We start from the raw sequence: 6,568 nt of genomic DNA on the forward strand, positions 1-6,568 counted from the left end.
TTATGAGAGATACATTTTAATATTGTGCTGATACTCCAATTATCTCTGTCGAGTATTTAATTTTTATATTTGAGACGACAAAGAATTTAAAAGAAGGCTTTCTCATTGACGATCAATTCTCGTTTGCGCTATCGAAGAAATCTTATCACTGTGCAAAGCACATGAAGACCGACAATCGTATGCTTCCACAGTTCTTTGATAAGTGTGTTCAATATTGCGAGAAGTATCCACTTCCGAGAAATCTCCGCTTCTACAAATCTCCCGAAAAAGACAGACGACGATCCTTTATTTCCTTAAGGCGTGTTCCGAATGGAGCAACCAACAGTGTACATACAGTCAATAAGCTTCGGTTTTCCGGTAATTCAATTCGAGTGCTCGTCTTTCGCAAATCTTGCAATTATTGTTCGTGACGTGATGGGGAAATCGTTCTCTCGGACGTTCAACATTTAATCTTTGCTTTATTACACAATGACAAAGCAAATTCTTTCTAGCAAAGAGATTTTTTTGTATAAAAGTTTATGTATATTATGTATATAAATATACAAATACATTTAATTTATATACATAATATATTTATCCGTAAATTATTTAGTATATATAAATAAATTTTTATGCATAAAATTTGCAATATTAATTAGAAATAAAATATCCTTTTGACGATTAATTTTTGTCGTTTAAGTTATAATACACAATAATCAAAGGTAATTAGAAAAAGAGAATTGAAAAAGTAATATTAATAAATCAAAGAGAAATAATTCTATTTTCGATTAAAACGGATCTTGATAATATTTATATACACAAATGTGAATACATTTTTTAGATATTAATGCTATATATATTTTGTAAATTGCAAACAAATTATTTACAAGTGACGTAAATAAAAATTACATTACTTTAATAAAATTCTCAATCTCTTTCCCGTTTCTCTAATTGTGCTTCTGATTATTGCGATGACTCAAACAGCAAAGACTGAAATTCAGAAGCGCGTTTGATGGCACGCCCATTTCAGCGCTTCATTATTCTCCTTGTATAATTACGTGAGAATATGATGAACATAATATCACGTAAATAGTCATCGTCGTGCGATTAACAGCCCGCGTATAATCAAGTATTTCTATCATCATGAAATTGCATTAAATTTCGATGAGTATTACATGTCTCGTGCAGAGCCAGTCGTGCATTTTGCGCGGCCGAGCATAAATAATGGATGTAAAAAGCAAAATGGAATTACGATGATTCTCATTATCCTTTAATTTTCTATCGCAGCGACATGTGATGAATAGTGAAAAGATAAAAGTAATGACATATTTGATGATGATCCTGGAAACAGCTATAGAATCACTTTAATTTGTGCAGTTTTAATTAATAACTCGTAACGTAATTTTATTGCATATTATTACGATATCACATCGTTATTTAAAATTCTTTCTCGGAATAAAAGTGTTTATTATGTGCATCTGTATTAGCGCGGTTCGCATGCGCGCCTTAAAAATCTCGTTATCGTAAATAAAGCAAAAAAAAAACTGTCATAACGGTAGCTATAGATCGCATAACACTTTGAACTGGCACGCCGCTAAAGAGCACAGCTATTGCGTGACAGTGTTAAAAGGTTTATACGGCAATCGGCGGCTGCGATGACACTCTCTACGTGGCGTCTGCTTTCCGTCATTCAACGATCGGACTAATAAGATCGAACTCGATGAGCGGTCTTCAAACAATTACGTTACGCCTTATTTTTTTACTCGCTAAGACGTTACATTATAATGATATTTTTTGTTAATCCTTCAAAATTTATCTTACAATACGATTTAGATATGACATTGATTATATATGTAGAGAGCTTGATGTTTGATCCATATTACTTGAACTTGTAATAGATTGTAATAGAAAATCATAAATAACATTCCAATCTCAGGATTAGAATAGACATATTAATCCTTTTTTTTCTTTCAAATATATAAAATATATTATTTTTCTTTCATATATATAAAATTATAATATTAAAAGTACATAAATTTGTAGAATCACGAAGACTCGCAAGTTTAAAAGATTTTATGCAAAAGCATATGAAAACTGTTTTCAGAGTAACTTTTGATGTGTTGAACTGAGTTCGAATTTATCATCGAAATATTTTTTATCATATTTTTGAGATATAAGAAAGACTTTTTTCCTAATACAAGGTGTCTCATAATTTTTTACAAACTGTTCATGTACGGATACAACGAACTAAAAATTAAAAAACTTTGTATTAATTTGCAATTTTCGCAATAGTTAATAAAAAATTATTTGTAGTAAAAGTAATAATAGTTAATGAAAAAATAATAATAGTTAACGAAAAATTACTAAAGTTTTTCGAATGAAATGCGTATTTTCTTAGCCCACCATCAAACAAGAAAGGCCTTATTCTCGAAAAATATCGGTTAAAATAAAAATAAGAAAATTTATAATGTATCTAAACGTATACTATTAGATATATTTTTATACATTTTCGAATGTGATATTTTTCCAGAATATCTACGATTAGCTTTTCAATTCCATTGCGGTAAAGATAAAACGCCAGCTTTACTTCGTTGTATAAAATTGTATCTTTTAAATTTTAGAGTCTAACAGTTGTCTACATATTTTCGATATCGTATTATATTATCACATATGGTAAAATATTATATATGTGTGGTAAGAAAGCTGCACAACGATAATATAACGATACCGTTGATCATTAAGAGTTATAAAATCCAAATGCTGAGTATAACATTTCTTATCATTAAAATCTTGACGGAATTTTCCTTGCTCGTCACTTATCGCATTTAAAAATCAGAAAGAAATACTACATATATCTTAAAAATTTATTTATATATTACATCTTAAAAATTCGATCTAAAGAAATTTTTCTGACGACAAATTCGAACTCAGTTTAAAATATTTAAAAACGTTTAAAACATTTAAAAACATTTCTTTTCCTTGTACTAAAAATTATTCAAAATTTGTAAATTAATGTTATTGATGCTTCATTAGATATAATCACAGAGAAATAAATAACGCATAATTTATATTTAATATTTTAATATTTTTAATATTTTAACATAAATTTTTCATGCAAAGGTTTTCACATATATAATTATTGTAATGATGAGAAACACTATAATATAAAATGCTGTATAATATAATATTGTTAATAGTTGCCATATAAATTTATAAATATTTTAAAATATAATACGAATAAAAATGATTATAAATCCTTCGTAATAGATTAAAAAATTTCATTGATTTGCTAACAATCTCAGTTAAAATTCAACATTTCGTATTACTTATTTATCTGTCAAAGAATGCGATTATCGCTTTCGTTACGTAAGAGAGATATATGCATTTTAAAGATTACGCGTTTTAAAGATTATCGTCGCATTGTGTCCTATATACAATAACCAACATACATATATTTGGCCCGGGTTAATCATACAAGCATTGAAATAGATAAATATTTCGTTGATGAAACATATTGTTTTTTGGACCTCCCAGAAGAAGAATGTTGACAGTGCCTCGCAATGGGTAGAAGCCCTCTCAAGCGCACTAAAAATTTTGTACGCGTGGTTGTGCAGTCACAGCTTTACACGAGATCTGCGTAGTATCACTTGGAAGCACTGCATGCACACGCGTTGAACGACCTCCGTTTGGAAACGACAAAATGTTCACTGTAAGTTAACACCATGACGGAGAGGCATACCGTATCGAACGTGCCATGATTCATCCCGTTAGGTTTTCGAGTAAAACATATCTGAATGTGAGAAGTTCTTCGTTGACTATTAGATATATTTATTAAACAATAAAACAGAATATGTAAAGTATAATGTTTTTTGAAAAGTTAATTAATTAATTAAAGTTTTTACAAGTTTTGTGTTCTTTAAGGAGAAATAAATATTTGGAGAAATAGAAAAATATTCATATTTTAATAATAAATGAATATATTATACAGACATTAACATTATAAATTTAATTTTAGATTATATATGCGTATAAATAAGGTATACAAGTATAAAGTAACATCTACACATTCTTATACGTTTACTTTTAGTTTTTTTATAAAATACAGATGTATATAAATAATTTAATATAATACAATTATTATTATTATCGTAATGATATTAAATGTTTCATAATACTGATCCCGTACTTGAATAAAAGAAATTAAAAAAATATCACTGTAGAATGTTACACAATAGAATATAATAGACAGTAATACGAGAATTAATAAATAAATTGTAAGAGCAACGTTCACACAACGTACCCAAAAGCTGTTTTCAAAGACTTTTTTTTTCATTTAATAATTCCCTATAAAAGACAAGTCTCTTGTTTCATGTTGATTGCCCCGATCGACATAGCAGATTACAAACATTATAACAAAATAACAGAATAAATAATTAAAAAATAAATACATATTTTATGTTAGAGTAGCTTATTTAAAATTCTTCGTATTTGACACATTCGTTATATTAATTTATGGCAAGTTGTAGGTACAAGATAGTTATACCTGTCCATTATTTACTTTTTCAATCTAACAATACTACAGAATTTTCTTGCTTCATAGCGATTATTTTTTATCAAGCTACAACAGATTACAAACATTGTAGAGAGCAAAAAAAACAGAAAATAAATAGTAAAACATAAATGTGATGTAAACGTATTCCATATAGAAACTAAGAAAGCTTACAGTTTGATTCTTTGTTTCACGAACGACGCACGATAGTCCGTCGTGAAACATAAATTTGTAGCACTTATTTGATGATCATTTACGCTTTCACAATCGAAGGTCCAATGTAATGTCTCGTTCACATTAAAGAATACTAACGGATGTCTAAGTGTCTATAACAAAAACACACGGTTATAAAATCCTTTTATCCTTTTCCACGTGGGAGCTGTCAACAATTATTTTAATGAAAATTGATATCTTTAATCTGGATATTGTAAACGGATAGATATCATGTTTTCACATAAACATTTTCGAAACTATGTATCTATTAAAATTTTCTCTTTTCTGTACCATTTTCTTTTTATTGCAGTAAAATATGATATAGTAGCATGAAAAAGTACTAAATGCATGAAAACTAGATATATTTCAAAGAAACGGATAAATCATTTTCTAAATTGCTCCGTAGCCGTTTATCTTCTTCTCTTTATTTCTTTTTATTTATCACTAGATTCTTCTTATTCATCATTAGATTTTTCACGAAGATTATAGATTCACGAAGATTATAGACAATACAGTTTTCACTAGATTTTTTATTGAAGTCTTATAATAAATATCCCAGTGACCAGACATGTATCAATGTCCGGACACTTACACAAAATTTATTATTATTAATCTAAAATGTTTTTTTTTAATATAATTTAATTGTAATTTTTAAATATAACTAAATTATAATATTGTAATAAAAAAAAGCATTTGAGATTAATAATAATAAATTATGTGTACATGTCTGGTCATTGGGACGTTTTCTTACTAGAAATTACAATTTTGAAATTACTTCGATGTTATTCTTCCTTTTTTATGCATTGTCATATTTATAAGATGCGTCATAAAAAAAATACTCAAATACCCAAACCTTAAAAGAAATTATTTTGGGATTGATTTTATGCAATCGTTTTATGATTTTTCTTTTTACGCTTCATGTATGAATCTGCATTTCCTGTTTGTGTCATAGGTATTATAACTTGATAAAATACAATGGGTGAACTCGTACCGTAAATCCAAACAAATTTCTATTTGTTTCCAAAATATCAAGTGTTGAGCCCTTGCATAAAATGTAGGCTATTGTAATATCTTTCCTAAGATCCATATAATACAGCAAATGGTGATAGTTTCCTGTATTTTCTTCGATTTTTAAACATTTAAAAAGATAAAGAAAAGAAAGTAAATGAGAAATAAAGAATGACTTTAGTTCCAGATGAGATACTTTTCAGTGATCGAATATGTACAATGAGTTTGGTCTATGCGATGATATGAAAAAAAAGATGGGTTGCTGCAACAATTTAGATAGTAAAATATGGCATAGCATTTTTATATAGCTACAGCAACAAGTTTTTGGTTGTAACAGCAAATTTTTAGTTGCGTTAGCCTATCCGCAATGTCAGTATATGATTTCGATATTTTACTATCTAAATTGTTACAGCAACCAATCTTTCCTTTCAATGTACAAATATTTTAAAGCGTTTTTTGATTGTTTATAATTTATAAAATTCATTCCTTTGATTGATCCATTAAACATTTCAAAGCATTTGTAGCGAAATTTTGACCACAGCTCATATCTGGACATTTACACGAAACTTCATATTTATTTATATTATTAATTTCAAATGCTCTTTTAAATATAATATTACAATTTAATTGTAATCTTTAAATAAAATTTTAATATTGTAATAAAAAAAACATTTGAAATTAATAATAAATTTATATAAATGTATCCGGACATATATGTATATGTACATGTTCGATCACTGAAACATTTATCTTATTGTGTAAAAAAAAACGAAAAGTTAATAATATATTAAAATTAATTATATAAAAAATATTTATTTT

This window comes from Atta colombica, unplaced genomic scaffold, assembly GCF_001594045.1.
Source record: "Atta colombica isolate Treedump-2 unplaced genomic scaffold, Acol1.0 scaffold121, whole genome shotgun sequence".
In the NCBI taxonomy this organism is placed as follows: domain Eukaryota; kingdom Metazoa; phylum Arthropoda; class Insecta; order Hymenoptera; family Formicidae; genus Atta; species Atta colombica.